This window comes from Zootermopsis nevadensis, unplaced genomic scaffold (genome assembly GCF_977971745.1).
Source record: "Zootermopsis nevadensis isolate Lab colony 2312 unplaced genomic scaffold, Znev_1.0 Znev_ptg000021l, whole genome shotgun sequence".
Taxonomy (NCBI): Eukaryota; Metazoa; Arthropoda; class Insecta; order Blattodea; family Termopsidae; genus Zootermopsis; species Zootermopsis nevadensis.
The window spans coordinates 14,306,275-14,330,374 of NW_028259153.1; the positions used below are offsets into that span (position 1 = coordinate 14,306,275).

A 24,100-nucleotide genomic window follows, 5' to 3' on the forward strand; every position below is an offset into this window, starting at 1 on the left:
TCCCGTAGGCCAACAAAGAAAACAGAGCGTAAATGAAATTAGACATATGACCAATATCAGAATAAGACGTAACTATAAGCAAATTAATTTCTATACATATCAACATTTAAACATTTCGCAGAATACGTAACAAAAAGTTTGATTCGCATTTCATTCATCTCTTCTATAATACTCGAAATATGTTTTACAAACACTGAAATTACAGACTGGGTTTATTTTATGCTTTCAAAGATACGTGAACACACCTTTCACACGGAATCCGAATAGCGAGTTTTCAAATGGGAGCCGCGGGAAATTTCTCTTTTATTTAAAAATAACATTGAATTGAAAACCGGCCGAATACATATAGGTTTTAATTTTTATCCCTAAAGAAACCAACAGACTTTCACGTAGCAATAACTTACACACAATAAAAATCTGTGGACCATGAAAATTTTGTTAGACGCAGGACACTGTGGTTTTATGGTCAACAGTGCAAATTAGGTCGAGAATTTCTTAAGAGTATTACCAGGGTAATTGTTATAATAATTCAAGCATAAAACACACACACATATGATCATAAACATTGCCCCACAAGGTAGAAAATTGCTCAACAGTTTTACGACGACAATGATTATAATAATTTATGGATAACAGACTCTTATAGTCACACACTTTATCCTGTCGATAAAATAATACTTTACCATGTACATATTCTTCAGAAGGATTTAAAAATAAAAATAAACTTGAAAAGGTGCAGCAAAAATTGACTGACCAATCGATTGCTACGTACCTTCAAACTAACTAACAAGAAAAGAACAAGCGAAACATCGTGACCGAGTGATTGACACTCATTATTCGTATCTAAGAAGTTCCGAGTTCAAAATTTGGCCCCAAAACAGGCATCCTGAATGAGGTTTCGTAGTTTTCTTCAGTCCCTCTAGGTAAATGTCGGAATAATCGGTTAATTACTTAATACTTTCCAAGTCACTGTTCATTAATTATCATAACATTCGACATTATAATATAAGCTGCTGACAGTATCGGAAAATAAACCTTAAATAGAGAAATAAATAAGGAATCAACAAACAGAATAATATTTCTGGAACTAACCTAAAGTTTCAGCACTATTAATTTTAAAGACGGCCATTAAACCCGATATTGCGCGAGCTCCATCCACACATCTACATCCAGTGAAAATGCAAAGAATACGTGGAGCCTTACCTCTATTCCCCCATCTGCCTTTACGACGTGATGCTTAACCGCAGCTACAACTCATGTTCAGTGCAGACAATAAAGACGCGACTCTTAAACGCAGCCATAGAAAAGGAATAGGCTGAGGACTGCTGTATTTTGGTCTGATTCCTTTATTTCATTCTTTAGATGGAACAGCTTCCTTTGTTCCGTACGTAAGCTTACTCTAATGGAGATATTTCCACCCCCTTCGAAATGGGCTACGCTGTTTTAATTCATTTGAAACTCGATTACAGTTTGTATCTCAGTGAGTGCGTGAGAATGGAGGCGTTCTAAAAGTTCTGTTCTCGTATTCAAGTCCATGCACATTCAAATTAATTGGAACGTCAGGTCCTGATAATACACAGTTATTGCATTTGCTACCAAAGGTACCATATAATATTTTCTTTTTGTCCTGAAAAAGGATCCGTTATATCAGATAAAGTTAATTTCCAATTTAAACTGCTGATGGAGGTCACATATATTCCGTTTTCTTGTCTCTTAAAATTTACCTAACTACACCCCTCCAACTCCCGGCAGAGCCTACTACTACCCCTCTACACGATTTTCCACTGCAACATGCTAAGCACATTTGTCTGCAAGAAGATTAAAAATGTTCTAAAATACACGTCAGAGACTGAAGTAATTGGCTGCGGGATGGGCAACCAGGGTTCGATTCCTGGCAGGACACATACACTTCTTTTTCTGCACAACCTCATACGCCAGAAACATTTCCAACGTATACCAACAACTCTTTATCATGAATCTCCCCATAAGAATGTGGAATGAATTTGGTTTGAAAAGTGAATCCTCAATTCCATGTGATTAAGAAATTCGGTACAGCTTAAAATTTGACGGACCTGATTAAAACATTGTCTTACGACACTTCCCTGAATCTTATAGTTCTCTTTAATTAGAATGTCTTTCCCCTTGATTTAGTTTTCTGAGAGATTCCTATGGGCTTGTAAAGGACAAGAAGATTCTGTGAGAGAGTTATGGCGTCCAGGGAGTTGCCTTGCTTTAGATAATAACTTGAATTTGAATTCGAAACAAACTTAACACTTCACTCACGTCAGAGGAAAGAGGAATATATTTTAGCAAACATTCTTTGTTTTAAAAAGTAATATACGCTTACTTATCAGCAAGATCTCATGAGCACGCATCTTTTGTAAATTTGTGTCAGTGTCTAATAGTATGTTGTAGTACGTTTGTGCTTATGTGTTTATTATCTTCGTACGTATCTCTCTGTGTGCTCGTTTGTGTCAGTATGTGTGTAGGTTTGTCTTGTGAAATAAATTTCAAACAAAGAAACTGAAGAACCCTGAAACCAGGAAGGAGAAGGAAATAAAATAGATTCAGAGAAATCGTTATTAAACCTGAAACTCGAAATATGTATATCGATAATACGAAAGAAGTCGAGATATATAACAGACAATACTTTATAAGTAAGTAATTGGTTAATTAAGATTATACATATCTAAAATGTGTTTCTTTTTTACCCAGAAATTCCAAGAAATCGATGTTTTAAATAGTGCATATTCTATTGTTTCAAATTACGAAATGAGCTTTATATTATTTAACACAGCTAATGTAATTATTGATTAAATGTACCAAATATACATCAGACAGAAAGACTAATTACCAATATAAAGTGTAACGTTGGGACAGAATAATTTCTCCATCTGAAAGAATGAAGGTTGCATTTAAAAAGGGGCACTGATACAGTTACACAGTTGTGTTTAAGTGCTTAATAAACTAACTGCAAAGCGGTCTACACAAGCTGAAATGTTGATACTTGTATCACGATGGATTTTCATTATACTTGCATAAGCTTAAGCAAAGTGTATACATGCTTAAGAGGTACTTGCTGCTTCCATTATCAGTGCGATGAGTAACTCATCACTCTGATGGAGGAAGCCGCAAGCACATCTGTAACATCGATAAACTTCTACCAGACTGCACGGCGACATAACTAGAAGACAGCCATATACATACGTGTCACCGTAAGAACCTAAAATTTTACCTAGATACAATTCTGTTGTTTTCTGTCTTCTGGGTTGTTGCGCTGTGTAGTCTGATCGATGTTTATCAACATTTCAGAGGTCATACTGCCTCTTTCAACAGGGCGATGAAGACTTTTAAAATAGATGAAGATCGCATAGCTATGTAATATTTGAGGTTTTCACAGCGGTGAGTATGAAGTTTCTGTATTCTGGGTTGTTGCGCCGTGTATTCTGGTATGTGTTTAACAACGTTTCAGAGGTGACGGAGGTAGTATGACCTCTGAAACATTGGTAAACATCGACCAGAATACACGGCGCAACAACCCAGAAGACAGAAAGCTTCACACTCACCGCTGTGAAAACCTCAAATATTACAATTCTGTTGTTATTTTGTGAATGTGGAGGAGTTTGATTAAACCATGATCCTGATGGTAGTTTGGAAGATTAGTGAAGTATCACGATACCAAGAAGATAATTACACAATAAAGTAATAAGGCATGAGTTTGGAGGCAGGGATCAGGATGCCTGTTGTCCCCAGTACGGAACTGAAAGTGGAACCGATAATTTGAGGTGAGGTCGGATCTCGGGTTACAGCGCTGTGTCGCATTGGACTAGTTTATACGGAAAAGTGGGGTTAGGGAGGATTATTAATGACATCAACATTTAGTCTGGCAGATGGCAACAGGAAATTGGCGCAAGGGCATTGCCAACTCTCTGGAGAAATCAGTTAACAAGGGTTTGAACTCTCTGAGCCCTGTTTTCAAAAGCTCCACAAACAACACATCACTGATGTCGTGTCTCATTTCGAACAACGTGTACACCTGCTTTACAACTTGAATGAAAGTCTGTCATGCAGTGGATTCCTGTGACAAATACCTTCTGAAAAAAAAAAAATTGGTGTACAGATATTTTACGAATGTAATTTTTGTTTATAATACGAAGATGGCTGTATTCTGGGTTGCATACATCCAGAGCTTCAAAAACTGCCATAATATGCCGACAGATTTTTAAATGCATTATTTAACACTTTTCGGCAAGCAGAACAACAGCACAGTTTACAAACAGCCAGTTTGTAGGATATGTAATATAAAATTAAGGATGTGCTTTCTGAAACCAATAATTTGATCACCGAAATAAAACCTACTCTCCTGTGGGCTGGCAGATATTTTAATGTTCTGGTAGTTTCGGGTTCTTGGAGTAGGCGTACAAGAAAAATTTCCCTCCTCTCATCCTTCTGCTCAGTCCCATAATCGCAGACCATTACCTAGGCAAGCATAAAGGCAGTTCTTCACCCGTCTCTACGAAAAAGGAAAACAAAAAGTGGAATACACGCTCCTGAACTGTTTCCCAATTGCAATGGGCGATATTTTTCTTCTGATTAAGTTATGGCCGTGAAGTTCCCGCTACGAACAGTTCAACAAAGTGAGACGAAGAGAAATTCACTTGTGTTTTGCCACTGCCTTGTATAATACATGCACAGTCATTTGTACTTTTAGGAAGACCGTGTTTAGAAGTTAGAGTCATTATTAGCTTTAGGCTTTGTAGTTACAAACAAGCAACCAGTTTCATAACCATTATATAAATTTATGAATGACTTCTTAAAAATTGAAGACTGTAAGATACACATATGTTCAAATAAAGAATTCCCTTTTCTTCTGTCTTAACTAGTAACAATAAAATAATAATAGCAGTAATAATACTTCTCTCCTAACAATATTAAGGTGATCAAATCTATCAGAATTAATACAAAAATTGCTATCTTCTGGATTGTTGCGTCATGTAGTCTGGTAGATTATTATTGACGTTTCAGAGACGCTTGGTTCCTCCATCGCCAGAAAGCTGATGATGGAGTCAGCAGGATCTTTTGAAATTTCTGCAAACTTCTACCAGACTACACGGCTGTACAATCTCCGCCGTGAGGACATTAAATCTCTTCCTTACATCATGGGGCCTACTTCCTAGTTTATTATCTAGGCCTATCTTTATACTGTCATATTCCTCAAGAGGCATAATCATCTGAGATTAACGGATCGAATTATTTTTTATTAAAATCTCCTTCAATCACTGTGATGTTATCGTACACTAGCTCGATTTTGTGGGCAGGGAGACAATTTAAGATAAAAATTAATTAAATGATTTAATAAGCATTCGTACATCAGTTCTCATCATAATTCAACGTTGTAGGTGTTCTGAAGACCTTACGGTACTAACCAATAATTTACGTACTTCGGAGGTCTGTCAGAACATGCAAATATCCGAACCAGAGAATGAATATACTAAGTATTTTAATAAGTAACAGCCCGTAATAAACATTTTAGTAATGTGATGTGAGTAATATATTATCGCTTGAAAATGCCAAGAAACTGCATATGCATTATTACTTCCTTGAGGAAATATAACAGTCTTACTCCTGATAACAATTTCAGAAAACATAAACTTAAAAAGAATTGCATTATAAATAACGTATGTTTCACTACAAACGCGTGCTTTTCTTTCAATGGTGTACTGAGGTAATTGTGAAGAGGAGTTGAAGTTTAACAGTAGAATAACTACATGATATGCACTACTACTACTACACAAACGCCACCGAACGGCTTGGTCGAGTGGTTATCACTCCTGCTAAATATTCGGGAGGTCCCAAATTCAAATCTCGTCTCGGAGACCGGTTATCCTAACTGAGGGTTTTCGCTGTTTTCCTCAGTCCCTCCAGGCAAAGGCTTGTGATGATAAATTAAATTAGGCCACGACCGCTTCCTTCCACATACTTCCGATTCGCTATTTACTATCATATTCTCATTCGACGCTACATGGTGTAAGTTACTGAAAAAAGCATCGTTAAATAAAATGTAAAAAATAGATTACATTAATGTTTTCTAAGTGGTGTCTTCACTAAAATTCTTCACATACAAATTTGAATGTATTTCCTGTTTTTCATCCAATGACGCACGTCCAAACTTCAAATATTAAAAAATGTTGCTATAAGAAAACCATGCTTCTGCCGCACTACCTCCACGCCACCCACATATCCTGTGTACTCTGATAACGTGTTATTATTCTCTCAAGTTAAAAGGTGTTGAAAGGTGTACTCCAAAACAGTATACCAGTTTAAAAATTCGTTATTTACGATTTTACATAATTATCTTACTGGCATCGAAATTAATTTATTGCGTGAACAAACCAATTATTACACAGTTATTAAATACGTTATAAATATCACATGAATAGTAAGAAGCTATTTTTTCTTGTATATTATTAAATATGTCTGGTATCTAAAATTAAGTTAAGCAGAATTTATAATTTTCGATATCATTCTTGTACGATGTCCCATTTTTGAGTTGACCCGTTTTAGCAGTTTAGCTCCTTGGCTCAATAGTTCGTCTTGAGGGGTAAATAAATTATTTATGATTATATGTACATCACTAATCCACATTGATTTAATATTTAATTGATTCTATACACTCAGATTTCAATTAAATTCAGAGTAAAATAATTCAATCGAGTATCACTGTTTTTTGTCTCCATTACTAAAATAAACACTAAACCTTCTTTTTTCAGTACAGTACAGTGCGTGTTGAACACTTAGTGTGATGAACTGTGACCACTGACCGTGTCAGAATACTGCAAATTTACAACACAGAAATATATGATAGGCACGGTATTCAAATAACAATCATAAACTGTAAAACAAACCAATTTATTTAAAATCGCGGTGAAATTCAGCCAATTAATTTAAGCCGTTTGTATTAGTTTATGTTTTAGTTGGATGGAATTAGTTTAATTAAACTGATAATATACTGTATGTTTCGTTGTTTCATCCTTATAACTTGAGCTAAAGCTAATGGTTTGTTCTGTAATCGTTTTATTATCTGCTACGAGAGTTTAAGTAATTGTCTGCGCAGTAAGTTTTTTGTCTCATTGTTTCTCTTTCCTGGTTAGATTTCTGAACAGTCCTAATCGGACTACCGCAAAAATACAGGAAAATATTTTCCATGTGTTTAAAGCAGTAATAATGTAAGAATTTAGCTTGGTCCTGCAACTCGTATCTTTCCAAAATCTGTCACCAAAGTGGTGTGTTAAGATGGGAGAAGAATTCACCATCCTACGTCTTTTAAAACCACTCTAAACTTTTCAGCTTTTTGAGTCAATAAGACATTTTGAAATTGGGGCAAGACTGAATTATTAATGATGTAGTGTTTGACAATTCTGATTAAAGTTGAAGTTGTACAGTAGAACGGGTACAACGCAAAAGCTATGAGAATAAACACCAATACAGTGCTCTTCAGTCATAATTTGACAGCAATTTCTGAACATAATCGGTCGAACCTGCGACTGTTCAAGCAATTATACACGGTTATCTACAACATAGAAGTTTATGAAAATTACAGACTACTTCAAATTTAAATATTTGGTTGATAATAGTATAATTGCATGAATACATTTAAGTCGAAGAGTAACAGATAATGGCTGTCTTATGGGTTGTTGAACAGTCTAGTCTGGTGGATATAGATCACCTTTAGATCGCCGTTAAGCTCCTCTAAAACGTCTGTTAGTGTCTACCCCATTATACCCGAAGACTAATTTTTATTCTAGTTTCCAAGATGACCTCAGCCACAATAATCTGTCAATATTAGTCTTTTGGGTTGTAACGACAGAACTCATACAATGCAGAAAAGTGTTAACTACGTTTCCTATACATTCATAAATATTCTATGTGCACATGAGATATCTTCGATAAATACCTTTTTACAACTTTCTACTTATCACATGAGCGACATTGAGAGGTCGTCTCTAACAGACAAATGATTGTATCATTTCACACGAAATAACACAGGAACGGAGGAAAAATATTTCAAGAAAGAAAGGGGGAAAAAAGGAGGATGTAAGAAAGAAAAGGAAAGAAGAAAATTAAGAAATAGGAAGGAATGTAATGAGAGAGCGCCTGATTCAAGAAGCCACGTTGCTGTCATGTTTCATTTTCGGTGGCCTAAATTTGAAACTCGAATCTGGTTGTAAATGAATACTTCGTATTTTCTTTATGTATAGTTGAGGCTTCCATAACAAAAATGGTGAGCCGGTGTAGCTTCTATTAAATATCTCGCCTCGCCAGACACATATAACGGCCATAAGTCTAAATTGAGAAAACGCCGAGATTCGGGCCCAGTACAGGGTGAGGATAAGATACATAAAAGTTGCAGTATCAACCCAACCCCTACGCTTCCTCCCTTCTTCATCTTCTTCTTCTTCTTCTTTTCGTAAAGGACGGATATTTAGCTTTACGACCTGGCTGCATGCTCGCATTTTAATCCAAGGAATGGCAGTCCCTCGCTCTCCACCCACACCTCTTCCTTATACCCGTTAATAGACCAACACATTTTAACAACAACCCCAAGGCTCATTTCCTTCATAAATAACTAGCCCTCTGGTGGTGAACAAGCACAATAAACAAGTACAGTTCAAGCTTGTGGGTGTTCTGTTATAGCAGAAGGATAAGGATTTTATTCGGTCCAAACTCGCCGGGTTTTTAAAGAAAACATCTTTTTTGTTCGCATGTGTTCATGGTATCGTCACAACGAATAGTTCTAAATTTTAGAGGATGACAGTGAATATTTATATTTATTTAAAACAATCAAAGCAGAAAACAATAAGTGTTTTTAAACGATATTTTTTTAGCGCTGGAAGAGGATACAGCTGACACGTTCGACGTTTCGTATACACTGTTCCTCCATCACTTCTGCAGAAACACATATTACAATGCATAGAAGAATATAATTTGATCCAGAGAAACATGAAGGGTTAATTATTAATATAAATAATACTTTTCAAATTTCATGCGAATTGAGACGTAACACCTTAGAACAGGCCCCGACAACTTTCTCCCAAATTTCTCCGAAGCACTATTATTAACCACTTTCCCACATCACATTCAACCCTCCACAGCCACGACCGTTGAAACAGCAGACTGAAACAACAATGATTCATGTACTCTCTGACACTCTATTCGTATTTTGTCTCTACAAATATTTAATAGATCTGATGACATTTGATATCGAGAGGTCTACACCGAGCTAGCAGGGCAAATTAAGCTTTGGTCTGTGTTGGTCCAATATAATTCCTTCTTTACGTGAAACTGAAATGGGTCTGCAACCAATTTCTGAATAACGTGGATGGATTTTATAAATGCCAAACTGAATAATAAAGATCTAAAGTTGTATTTGAAACTATTTTAGGCATAATTAATGTTTAACAAAGTACAAGAAGATTATTTATACCTGAATGTACCGTATTGCCTTATATTTTTTGTCTATTCTGTCAATGGGAGATTGAAATTATAAGTTTCTTGTTTTATTTAAGCATAAAACTTGGTCTATCATCCTAAGGGAAGAAAGTTTGTTTGGTATATATTGAAAACAAAGTGCTGAGGGCAACATTTGGATCTAAGAGGGAGGACATAACAGAAAGTTGGAGAAAAATTCATGATGTGGAGCTTCGTATATAACTGTACTCTTCACTAAATATTCTTAGCGATTAAATCAAAGAGATTGAGATGAGCTTGGTACGAAGCACGCACTGAGAATATCATAAAAGAATTCACAACTTTGTTTGCGAAACCTGAGGGGAAGGGACCATATGGAAGGCCTAAACGCACATTCGAGGATAATATTAACACTTAACTTACGTAAATACTGTGTGAGGATGTCAAATAATTCATCTGGTTCAGAATAAATGTTTGATTAAAGGGGTAAGGAAAATCCTTACTAGATATTGGCTTCAAGTGGAAGGTCTTTAGAAGATTTTTATCTTCTGGGTTGTTGCGTTGTGTAGTCTGGTCGATGTTTACCAACGTTTCAGAGGTCATACTGCCTCCGTCATCAGGGCGATATCGCAACAACCCAGAAGACAAAATATCTTCATACTCACCGCTGTGAAAACCTCAAATCTTACACGGAAGGTCTTTACTTTGTGGGGTTCGTTAGATTGGTAACTAATATAAATAAACTTGCAGACACATTACGAATACAAAAACAAAAACAAACCCATTAATTTGGAGATCGTGTTACCCTAATCTCAAGAACAGTTTTAAAATCTTTATGTCAATTACTCCACATGAAATGTGTTCGGAAGTTCTGAAGATATGACAGGCGAAATCCCTCGGGAGCTCTGTTATTTTGAAATTAAACCGTGGTATCTCATAGGCCTATATGTTCTGCATAAAGATAAGCTACTTGTGAAAGTTGTGAACAAAACTTTAGTGTTGCATATTTAATTATTCTCATTTTTTAATAACCACTCATCTTGGATGGCTTGGTCGTCCCCTTGGCGCCTTTTCGACAGCGGAAGGCTTGGCCTTTGTCCCCGGTTCATAATTCAGCACTTTGTGGTGGCACCGAGTACTAAATGCAGCGCCAAGTTGTCAGTTAATAAAGTACGCTTAGACGGCTGTCTTACTATGTTCTTACGCCATGTAGTCTGGTAGAAGTTTACCGACGTTTCAGAGGTCCTTGCTGCCTCCCTGCTCTGTTGATGGAGCCATCTTCCGCCTTCGTTTTTGTCTCACACTTAACAGTAATTGATCTTTGTAATGAAGAAAGTGTGTTTTCTGGTAGGTATAAACTGGAGTTGTATATTTCAACATATGTCGCTCTTAGAACGATGAGAAGCATCAAGATTTTATTTCTTTATTTCACCAACGCACAATGGCAACAGTTTAATTGAGTAGCGATACCTTGTGATCTGCTATTATTTATATTTCTTTTTTGTTTTAAATTCAAATATATTTACAAACACGGAAGGGTTGTTTAATTTAAAATTTTGATCTGTACCAATCTCTCTATATTGTATTGTTTCTCTTTTAACACGCACAACCACATCATCGGTCGTCCATGAATAATGACCATATATAAATCCCGACAATTTCCAATAGATGTAAAACATTTTCTGTACTATCCATATTTTAAAATGCTGTGGAATTCTTGTTAATAGGCGGGACATTGAAAAAAAATCATATATAATAACCCGGGGCTATGCGTTTGGTAGAGGGAAAGAACACACCTGAATATCATACAAAACGTGGCTGAGGTTCAAATTGCTTCAATAAATAAATAAATAGTGATGATAATTGGGTGCCGTGGGCAGTTTGTGGCTGCTGTGTAACGGTTTTCTCCTCTCTTTCCCTCTTATATTGTCTCTCTCCACCTATGAGCTGCCATACTGTGTCGACCTTGTTAATATTCCCATAACAATAACACTGCCCTGGAAGAAAGGGGACTATCTTTCTACTGTGAAAATTCAACAGCGTGAGTAAACACAGACAAGCGACCCTGTTCGCGTGTTTCAAATGATGGAGTTTACCCCCAAATCGGCAAGTTTCATAAGAATTAATAGGGCATAAAACTATTGCTTTACTCCTGTGTAGAAAATGGTTTTCCGGGTTGTTGCGCCGTTTAGTCTGGCAGAGATTACCCACGTTTCAGAGATGCTTGCTGTCTTCATTATCGCCCTGATGATGGAGGCAGCAAATACCTTTGTAATATCATCAATCAAATCCAGTTCTAAATATTTTATAGTAAACTTGAATATAAAGTGTGGATATATGCAGGGTACTAGGTTTCTCAGAACTTGAGTCTATATTTATGGTAAAATATTAATTTTAATTGTTTTTGTGATTACAACACTTTGTTTTCGTTGTGGATGAGAAAGTAAAAGCTAATAAATTACCCTATCATTAATACATGAGCATAGCCTGAGACAGAACTGTTGTATTTTAATTACTTTTTATTTAATCATTCCCGTTACATTGGCGACTGTAATTAGTTTAATGCAACTCACTGGAAACAGCTATTGCAGTTCATTACCTGCAGCTTGCAGGCCTAAATATTAATTTATGGATTCTAAATTTCTATTTATTATTTCATAATTAGAGTTTGTTTTACTCACTACAAAATTCATTTAATTAATCAGAGTTTGCATTAGAATTCTAATATATTTAGTTAAATACGGCCTCCTTCTTAGGCCACACGCCACACACAGCAGTTCGAGAGGTTGCCGCACCAAATGAAATAATTTATTTCACAGTGGATAATAACACTGTGCTTTATTTAGAAGGTATATTGTCTATATGCAGCATTGACCAGTTTATCTATGTAATGGTAAAGTTTTGTGTTTTCTTTGAGGTACAGACTGAATTCTTAAATATTATTTAGGCGAGCTTCGGCTTCAAAGGGTTGGTACTGTCCTCTCATCTAGGTTCACGCAGGTCTACAAAGATGTCCCTTCCTGCAGGTCTTCCGACGAAATGAATGGGAATTAGAAAAAAGAAGCAACTCGAAGAATATGGAGATAGTAACAATTAAACAAACGAACAGCGGTACAACGTCAAGGGTTTTCCATAACAGAACTGGACGGTGTCTATTTTCTCTTACTAGACTTTAACTATTGTTAAATGTGTAGCAACACATTTCAATTAAAAATGTCGCGCCACTGGGTTAAGTACCGCTCTGTCAGCTGTTTCACAGGCAAAAGGACGTTAATCCTTGAGCACTTTATACTGCAGTAATGGCCTATCAAATATTTATCAGCATGTCCTGTGTAACAAACGGTTTAATGCATGAGTAATGGAACACGACACTTCAATTAGAAAAGTGAGTTTAATGAGAATATGTTTGCCTCACTTCATTATTCTTGTCAGCCAGAGCATGGGCATTCCAAAAGGCGGACGTTGGTTCAAGCTTTGAAATGTCAAATTTATGGAATATGGTGCAATTCAGAAGCTTCGTCAAATAACAAATCTTGTCGTCAATAGCTCACCACCAAACTATATCGATATATGTGTATCAATATATCGATATATCGATACTGGTGTAACTGATATTTTCCTCGTCGATAAGAAAGGGATCAGTTAATAAGCCAAAAATCAACAAGAGACTGCGTGAGTGTGGTTGTGTAATGACATGTCCTGCTGTTCTGATGAATGCACTACCATTAGCTCCTTACAGACGACCGCGTCATAGGGACCTACGCCTGGTACGGAAGAATTGCTACTAAAATTAAACAGATTACTTTCTATTATGTACAGTTTAACTGTCAATTCTGATTTGGGCAACAACGCCATGTTCATACAGGTTCCGGTAAAAGTCTAGGCTAAGAGAACTTGTCAACCATAGTCGAGTTTCTCTACTTACAAATACCACGGCGTAGCTACCCGGAAGTCCACCATGGACATCTTCCTTGCCGCGAGAAACTAAATCTCTTACAAATTGAGTTTAAGTTTTAAAATTAACTGTGCGATGAACGAGCGTAACAAAGCCTCCCTGGGCTATATTAGTGGATCTCCCCTGTTTAACACTAAAAAAGGGCATCTATAGGCCCACCATTCGAATTTACGTAATGAAGTCTTTTCCTGCCGAAGCTCCAGCGACTTGCAGATACTGTGTACCAACACACGTATACACACACCTCACTCACATGCATTAATGACGTGTGCTATTCGTTTTATACCTTTTGTTTCGAACCACGTATTTTACCACCCCGGCCAGACCAGCCGTTCTCTCTCACCCTCCCTTCACCATTATACAAAACAAATTTTAACCCCTTCTGCCCCCACAGTTTGCAATTCATCCCCTTCTCCGGCCATACCTTCCCTCCAATGTTTGGAGTATAATGAACAAATTTATATGGGGAAAACATTTGACGGGGACCTCCATTGTGTTATTGTGTGTTTTGCGAGCTGGTCAGGACGAAGCGAGGTGCAGGTCGCAAGACTGCTGTCTGCAAAAGTGCCCCACGTCCAAGTTACACATCCTGTCAATATCAATTACAGATGAAATTTAAGTTTCTCACGACGACGACTATAAAGATGGGACGTTGCGCAGCCATGTAGAACGTGCCTGACGTTTCAGAGGTGGTTACTGAGATGAGTCGTTCTGATGATGGAGGCAATAAGCATCTCTGAAAAGTCGATAAAAGTTACACAATACCACAAGGCGCGACTTCCCAGAAGACACACATCTCCAGATAGAGATAGCAAAGGATGAATTAAATTGACATTTGTAACTAAACACCGCGCCGTGAAGGCGACCAGGCGACTTGGTAGTAAGGCTCGAAGGATTTAGACATCAGTGTTTGGCTGCTTGAAGCTCCATCTGCATTATTCTCGGAGACAGAACCCCAGTACAAATTCGACAGCGTCTTTTACTTAGCGCTCCTGCTTTATATTCTTCGGAAATTCTTGGATCTGCTGTTTGATCTGGCTTATTTCGTTATCTTCAGTTCATCATTGTCGGAATAACTTAAAATCGGCCATAGCCGCTTACGTCAACAAATATACAAATTCGTGATTCACATATTCATCCTACGATTTGACGTTACATAACGTATTACAATTGGAAAAGCATTGTTAAATAATTCAAGAGCCAATCAATCAAACAGATCTAGAAATGGTGGTAAAGATACAAGAATACATGGATAAAATATGCAATAAATAATAGACTGAAAATAAAATATATAATTGAAAGCTGTTTTCGCATGTGACGTCAATGATTGTAAGGAACCGTGAACTTTAAATGACACTTGAAAGGAATAACAAAGGATAGATATCTATCGTCTGGGTTGTTGTAATTTGGTAAGATATTTTTGTAAACAAAGAACGAGTTATCCATTAATGATCAGTTTCCACTGTGCCAAAAATATAATCTAACAACTACCCCGGGTCATGCGAATTGCGTAGTTTCTAGGAGAAACGTAAGAGACGTACATGGACGGATTCATATGTGTTCTGCGGTCAAGCTAGAGCGCGAAGAACGCCTAATAATCTCTGGAATAAAGGTCGTCAGGCAAGTCGCCTTACTGCTGCCAGATCTCAGGATGTTTTACGGTATGGAAGTAATTGAGTGAAAATATGTCGAGAGTGAACTGCAGTATGTGTGAACAGAACACACTGGATTCAATTTCATTCGTAAGGAACTTAAAAACCACGGACAAAAATTAAACCAAAAATGTCAGTGCAAATGGCAACCTATGGTGATGAAACTAGGTGGTCACAAAACAAATAGGAAACAAAATTCAGATAGCGAAATTAAACAGTTGACCCTATCAGGACTTTAAAGTAAATCTGTGTGGGTCAGGATATTAAAGATAAAGACGAAGAAAATAAGGGGGGGGTGGAAAGAAGGGAAAATAAGATGAGGCGAAGGAGAAAACTAAGATAAGAAAGAGCAGGAGAAAAATGAGGAAGACGTAGCTTGAGAAAAAGAAACAAACAAAGTTATAGTTTTTCTTTCGTCGACATATCTGTATTATTCAGGAAAAACATAATTCAACAAAATCGACTTCTGTTTGCCTTGGTGTCTCGAAAGGTTAGAGGTCTTGGAGGTTACGAAAGAACCAAGAAAGAAACTCGGTTATATCAGACGAATTGTAAATATGTGGGCCCAATACAAGGAGAATAGATTCGGACGAGAATGGGGAAACATCTGTCAAGGCTGCTCGATTCCACAGCAGCCCTACAAGTAAGTACTTTCCGTTCAACCGACGAAATGGCGAGGCCGAGGACAACATGGCAGAAAACGTTCTAATCATTCATGAGCCTAGAAATAATTCTGGAACTGGTGATTATAATAAAGAAAGAGAATATAAAATAGGATTTGAGGTTTTCACGGCGGTGAGCCATCTTCAGAATGAATACATTTTTCAACCATATAATAGCCCACATGGATATGCCGAAGTTCCAACACCCCATAGCTTAGTGGTTACTATTTAAATAATACGATTTAACATTCGGTTACTGGGAATTTTGCCGCAGATTATTGTTAGGGGCTTTACTGATTGACACAAAAACCGTCATCATCACCTATTTTCGTCAGCCACGTGCCTACTTCTTATTGGATAGCTGCACGCTCTTCTGATATTCTATATATTAAATTCCAGCCGCAAAAACCTCAGAACAAGAATTACCTAAGTGTCTTTACACGTCTAATATTTAAGTTACTTACGCATTTTGAATTATTTGCAATAAAATTCTATTGAATTTAATACTGTGACATCAATTAATTTCTTTATGAGTGTAGTCAATATGGCATAAATCGTAATTTTGAAATGTATTGAGCAAAAAATGAATGGATGAATGGACGATTAAATGTATTACTTATATTGAAGCGTGAAATCACAAATTTAACATTGTCTGGAAAATAAATTGATAATAGGTTGAAACAGACATATGTCGCTAATGCACCGATAGTTAACTTGTTACGTCATATCGCCCGGGGCGAATAAACAGTGGTTCAGACAGCCCTCAGCCCCTGAGGACGCCAGTGCCCAGTCTGCTGGAATATCACTGCCTGAATGACGAACTACCTAGGAGGAAAATAATTACGGCAAAATGTCAATTCATGTCCAACTATGAAAAACGGTAATGTTCATATTAGTGAACACTGATTGCGGAACATAGCATATTTCTGGGAACATTCTCTGCAATTTTTTTAAAAAAGTACAATTTCTTCCGTAGGTGCATGATTTACTTTACCGAAAGTTCACGAGCTATCATAATTACGAGAAAAAACACTGAATTTTCTTATGATCCATATTTTAATCACGTCAAAATGTTATTTAGAACAGAATATGGAAATAGCTGGGAAATGTAGAAACATGCGGCCTATAAGGTAAATTTATTTTGTTCAAAACTGCAATTACGACAATCAATTTGTCCATGAGAAAATGGTATTTCTTCTTTCATCATCAATAATAATACGTGTTTCGTGATCATGACTGGCGAAAAATATTGGTTGATACAATGACGATTTGTTTTCATGAAAACAGGATTGTTGACAGCATCTGGTACAGACCCTGCTGTTCAATTCTTTAAAGCACAATGCTAACTGTTTGCTCCATCTGCTGCAACAAGAAATAAATGTGTATTTTGTGTTTACAACTTGCATATTATTTTCACTATGAACAGCGAGAATTTCCTTAAACAGAATTACTCAATTTATAGTAAAGTTCTGTGTTTTCTTTTCGGTACGAACTGGATTTTTAAATATTACTTAGATAAGCTTCGGCTTCGAAAAGCTAAAGCGGCAAGAAGCACACGACTCACTCGGTCCACTGTACGTTATCCCTCATTTTCTAGGCATGGCTGGTACTGTATTCATATACGAGAGGCAATCTGGACTCAGGATCCAACTAGAAGTTTGCGCCTATGACGAGAACAAGTTGGAAGCACTCGGTCATGTAATGCTGCGAGGTAAGTTCCATCAACATGACCGGTGAGCGGTGGGATGGGGTGAAAACTTAACAGTAACAAGTAAAAAGTAAGCTCAGGGTAGAGGTACTTTGTTCTCATTTCACGGTAGAGGTGAGGAGAGAGAGAGAGAGAGAGAGAGAGAGAGAGGAGGGGTGGTTCCCGAACGAGGCCCTGGGGGAAACAACAGACACACTGCAATACACGGGCCTCTGCAACCGGTTACTAGGTTACCGACTGTTTTCATCCTACGGTTCGCCCCTTTCAGTGATGGGCGGTATGAAGCTGAATTTGTACTTTGAACGAGATGAACTAAGGAACGTTACGTCTGAGCGGTTATCGTCTCAGATCGTCTAGGGTCTCATTTTGGACTTCAGTTGATGATAGTTCTTAAAGTCCTGCTGGAAAATAATTGGACAATAAATAAGAATAAGCCACGATCAATATCGTTGCTGCAATTCATTATTTAAAGTTATCCTTGCATTCAACACTTAATAATTTATGCACGTAAAAAGTGTTGTTAAGCAACCGAAGATGACCGACTGCATTCTGAATTATTACGCCGCAGGGCGATATAACTCTTGATAATGGAGGCAGCATGCACCTCTGAAACGTCGGTAAACTTCTAACAGACTCGCAGCTTCAGAACTGAAATCTTAAGGTTTAATTCAGTTTTCAAGAAGAAACTTTCATAAATAAAAGCTTGATGTCTCATCGCCTTCCTCCGTCTATCCGGCCGTATATCTCGTTTCATATTTTCATTGCATTTGGTATGGGGCATCTGCATTGAAATTCCTTGGACTGAATGTCACTTTGCCCATATCGGTGCAGTGAAAGCCCTCATATTTCACTAGAGCTCATATAGAAATTCATGTAATTTCTCAAAAGCGGTTCATCCCACAAAAACCGGGACATGGAATTAACAACATAGTATAAGGTACAGGAGAAAAACTGAAATTAAAGTCTGTAGACCTACCTTTGATTGAAATATTGTTTGCATGGCTTACAGACTACCAATGATTTATGTCCCTGTGACCAGTAAAATGTCTGCTGTTGACTACAACCACCACACAAACCTTTGCCTAGTTTTATTACATCATTACATCGAAAAGGATCATAGTGTCTGGTTTACAAATGCGCCAAGGAAATGAGCAGTTTTGTGAAACATCGAGTCAACACGACAAAGCACGTGGCATGACAATATTTACCGAAATTTAGTATGAAGGTGTAAACTAGAATTATCTGGCTCGGACTTTTGTGGGTTCAATCATTAAATTTCGGATTCAATAAAATAAGGGCATTTCATTATAAGTTAAATAACTGCATAGTTTTAATGAATGCCATGTACAATGAAATTAATTACGACAAAATTTATGATTATAGACTGGAAACAGTATATAACTGGGTTTTTGGATACGCTGCGCCTGTCACTAACTTAAAACTAACCTAACCTAAAACTGCTTTTGGAATTGAAGGAATGTTATTTATTAATTTTTGTCATAGTTATTATCATAAGCATAAGACTACGTAATTACTAAGCTATATAAGAAATTTTTACTTACCTTGAACTAACCAAGTGGCTGAATCTGTATTAATAACCCTCTTATCTCTTGCATCCGAAATACAATTCCAGCTGATCTTGATTTAACTACATAGACAATATTTATGTCATTACGGAAAATGCATTTTGAGAAAAAAAATTGACTAAACCCTTGAAGAAGCCTGGTTCAAAAACAATCATATTTACCAAGGCAGGAAGATTACATTTCTTGAATTGAATGTCAAATCTATGGATGATTTCTGATGAGTAAGCAATTACAAGAGATAATAATATATATAGTTTATTAACGAACTCTTCTGTGGAAATCGTCCGAAGATGATGTCAGTATTGAGTTACGTCACATTCAGCGGATCGAGATTTATGGGAATTTAGAGATGTAAGAATAACTTAAGTATGAATCTATAGAAGAGATGTCACAAAATACAAGAATCAATTATGAATTGCATTCCAAGGCACTGATGAGTAATTTTGAAAATATTTATAAAACGGCACCAAGGGATATTTGATAAATTAACAGAACACCGAAACAATAATGTAATTATGAAGAGAGAGCGAGAGATAACGTTCACATTTTATAAAGTGATTGCAGTTCTCTTATATGGAAGACAACCTTAGGTAAAAAAAAAAGTTTGTAAAATTGTAGAAGCAGAAATGAAAATCTTGAGGAGTGTTAAGGAATACAGAACAGACATAACACAGATATATGAAAGGATTAAATATTTATGTATTAAAAGGAAAGATAGACGACTACAGAGAAAAATGGTAACTCACGCCAAGAACGTCCTCAGAACTTGCTGTTCAGTACAAATGAAATAACACAGATACATAGGAAGACAATTAAAATTTTGGAACTAAAATCGAAGTAGAGTCGAATCTTGTCCCTGGAGGACAGAATAAGGGAGATAAGAACATTTTACGTCGTCGTATTACCGCTATAAACAACCAACCGTGTGACAGAAGATCTTCCTTGAAGGCCTGCAAGGTCTGTGTGCTGGAGACATTCTGCTGATGAGAACAAAGTCAACTAGGTGAAAGGCTAAATAATGCAGGTGACGTATTAAAAATACAGAAACTGAAGCTCTAGAGGCGCAAAGGCCATTTCTTTAAATCAGTCCCCCCAAGTCACAAACCACATTCAGTACACTGAGCTGCATAAAAAGTGTCGCGTTGTTTAGTGACAGATTGGCACTCTAATGCTGTTACTGTAATCACACATTGCAGAGTTCGCTCACATTAACAGTTCCTTTATACCCCGAATGACTAACTTTTTCGCTGCTTGGTGAAAAAATGTACACCTAAAGTTAAATAAAGCAAAAACAAGAAGTGGTATCAACACTGCACGCCCCCCAGTTTTTCCCTGGTGACCTGAATGGAATACCTCGTACTGCACAGTTGTTTAAAATCCTTGGGTTGTGCGTGTTTTTTTAGAGAGAGACAAAAAATGCCCTCATTTCATTTTTGAGACGTTTCCTTAAATATGATTTTATATATTTAGATAAAACGTAATTAGGAATAAATAGTATCCAAAATCAAATACAATTTGGTATTTTCTATTTTAATTCCAATTTATATTTCAAAATTCTCCCGCCATTTGACGCAGTTAAATAAAGGATTCCAGCGTTTTTCTTTTTTTATCATTCGTAATCTTTTTTGGTTTTACTTCCCTAATATTCTCAATATCGTCCATTCCACAGTTCTTAGAGTTCAAAAATTAATTTTCACATTATTATATTCGGTCTTGCATGTGTGTTTATTAATTGTGATTATTTCGAGGATATTTTGAATCCATATGCATTGTATCAATTTGCATTTTGTTTATGAATGTGTCTATGCGGCGTGTTTTATTTGCTTTGCAGTGCGCCATTCTGTTACTGTTCTGCTGGTTATTATAATTTATCAGTTCTGCACTGTTTGTAGAGGCCCACGGCATGACAGCGCAGGACAGACATCATGACAGGCCAGTGTTTAGGCCAAATGTTGCCAGTTCTAAAACTTGCATGTAAAGACTGTACAGCTTACGAACTTTAACGGTTCTAACTACAGTAATTTACTTTCAATATTGCTGTTTTTCTGAACTTGATTCATCGTTCAATATTCTAAAACAAAACCACTGCTTTTCGAGAGCGAGCTCTGCACCCAACTTCAGGTGAGAATACGTATTCTGTTGGGTCCGATGGAAGGGGCTGATCCCAATATCTGGACACCTTAAGTCAACTGCTTGCAACCTCATAAGCAACTGAAGTCAGGAAGTATTGCTAATAATAGATAATAAGAAGACATGGACCAAAGTTATAGCATTGTGATGATGTCATTTCATGTTTCATATTTTCACCTGAAGTTGGGAGCAGTGGTCTTGTTTTAGAATACTGAATGATGCGTTAAGTCCAAAAATACAGCAATATTGAACAAAGTTTAGTTTCTGCTTAAAATTTTCAGTTAGCCAATTAAATTAGTCCAAAATTTTAAGGTACCATGAGTGAAAATACGTATTTTACTTTCGAGTATACACAGTGTCAATCAATAATTGATATACTCAAGTTATGCTATTATAAGCAGTACAATGGTCTGAATATTTATTGTTCGATTCCTTTCAGCTATTTACAGTATAATACAATTTTAGTACAGATTTTTCAAATTTGCTGCGAACATACTAAGCCCGATAAAAATCTTTCGAATTCTTTAGACGTTATTAGATTCTAACAAAAGTGCAGATACTACAGGTATACATTTCGTAACAAACGATAGTGGACAGATATTCTGTCGGGTCAACACGCAGTGTAGAAAAAATATTGAAATTTTCAGAGTATGAGTTTAGTAATTCCGCGAAGGAAAGAAAAATGTTATTTTTTTCTCATCTTACCAGAAGTTGGCTACATGTATTTCCGCACGATACCACTAGCACCCAAAACATGAATTAGTCCTACAGCAAAGAACAACAAAAATGAATAACCAAAATAAACTGTCTTGGCGAACTACGCACATCATAACAAACCAAAAAATATTTATGTGCGCAAGAGACATATTTATATAATTTTAGTGAATTTCCCATCATACCAGCACTGTACGTGAAAAATATTCTACTTTAGAATTCATGTGGACAGGTTCAGTTGCTGGGTCCACTGGTCGCATAATATTTACCAACTAACAAAGATAAACACGTGGCGTAACCTGCATTCTGCATTACCTCTCATGCAGTATATAAAGGACCTATTTGCCTTGCTGCAGGACTGTCCGTTAATCCTTTATATGTCAGCGTTATTTAGCCTGAACTGCAGAGATAGAAATAGCGGATTAGTGTTTGGGATGAAGAGGGACATTCTCAGGACAGCATGGGCACAAAGCTGAGCTTACAATTTTTACTCCTACATACTTAACATTTCCTATGCTATGTACGAGATATCTCGCTTAGTAGCACTTCAATTTCTTGAAAAGAGTCCCGTCAACTCTCAACAGTTGAAACTTTTTCTTCTTCCATTTCAATGCAAGAAATTATATCTTAACATGAAGCATGTTAACAACTAGTAATTTATGTATAAATAAAATCAGGTACTAGCAGCATTCATAACAGCCAAACTCAATTTACGCTTCATACCCGTCTCATAAAGCCTATCCATAAAATGCACCGAAATGAAGTAAACCAATCTTCCAAAGATAATATTTAAAAACTGAGTTCGTACATTAACGACAGCACAACATAACACGCCTCCATTACAAAGTCAAATTGGTTACGCTCTATGAGGAAATAATCTCTGATTACTCATCATAAGAAACCCTTAAATACACTCTGTGCAAATGAGAAGTTACTGATTGTTAAAACAATTGGTAATTACCAATGATTCTTAAGACGTTAAGAATCATTACAGGAGTTATGGCACCGCTTTCGATGACGCACATTTATAACATTCTTAGCAAAAACCAATACCTAATGTGACACATTTCGCCTTATTCATCCTCGTTATTTCCTGCTTTCCTCATTGAAGAGTGAAGTTGTTTTAGTCAACTACGAATTGGCAGACGTGAGCAATATGGGATTTTACATAGGTGAACGATGAACATTTCATCAATTGTTGCTAGAATAGTAAAATATAGGGAACTACGATGACATGTGCATGTGATTAGGATGTCAATTCACACGAACTTATTCTAGAAACCTGTATGACGGATAACTGATGTTCGAGACAAAAAGCGACTATTTTTATTTTTATAATAAGTGAATAACTTTCACAGTTCGTCTGTTGTTATTAGTTAATATACAGAAGGACATTATTTTACATGTATTTTTTTGAGAAGTATGTAAATCCTATTTTGTTTCTCTTTTTTGTCAGCATGTTTTGAAGATGGCGGTCTTCTGGGTTATTCCGTCGTGTAGTTTGGCAGAAGTTTAGAAATGTAAAGACAGCCATCTTTATACTCGGCTCTGTGAGAGCTTCAAATCTCGCATGCATGTTTTTTATTATTCTGTGTAACTCTCCTGTAATTGGAAAGCTTCTCCCTGCTGGAGTGAAATAAATAAATAAACAAAATAATATCGAAATTTACATCTTCCAGTATTACTTTCTTACAACCAGGACAGACGGACATGGTGATGATTATGGCTATGGCTTTATTTTTACAAGCTGAGTAGGTCGCTAGTTTGTTTGATAGGACGAGATTACAGTCGCGAAATAGTGACGAATTTCAAATGGCCGTTTGCAGCCCATCCCACCTGCTTGTATATATGTTGGTTTGAATAATTTATTATAGAGCTGGTAGGATGACGCGTCGCAAGTAAGCTAGATATCGTATCAGCAGTTCTCTCGCCAAAACCCATTCTCGTCCCTAACACCACTCCGGATATCACGTACACTCACGAACATGAAAACTAGTGGTCGGATTTAAAACACAAAATTGTAAACTTATTCCAAATAATCAGACAAATTCTCGCTAGGAGATCATCGAGCCGACGTTTCCACATCACACATTCATCTCCATGACATGACAACTTTAGGGTAAGAAAGGCTGTGTGGAAGATACACTGAGAAACACGAAATTAATACAAATATTTGGTTAGGCAAAGGCCGGGAACAAACGTCACTGATGTGCGTGTATGTATGT

The 24,100-nt window shown here is 36.7% G+C and overlaps 2 long non-coding RNA genes across 2 annotated transcripts in view; one reads left to right on the forward strand and one right to left on the reverse strand.

Moving 5' to 3' along the window:
• LOC147873194 (uncharacterized) overlaps nucleotides 1-24,100 on the reverse strand; it is a 73,419-nt gene that overhangs the window by 29,707 nt on the left and 19,612 nt on the right. The window lies entirely within an intron of this gene.
• Nucleotides 15,662-24,100, forward strand: part of LOC147873195 (uncharacterized) — a 28,478-nt gene continuing 20,039 nt past the window's right edge. The window contains exons 1-2 of the long non-coding RNA XR_015536242.1: nucleotides 15,662-15,718; nucleotides 17,335-17,448. This is a non-coding gene — a long non-coding RNA (uncharacterized LOC147873195). The remainder of the gene's footprint in view (nucleotides 15,719-17,334; nucleotides 17,449-24,100) is intronic.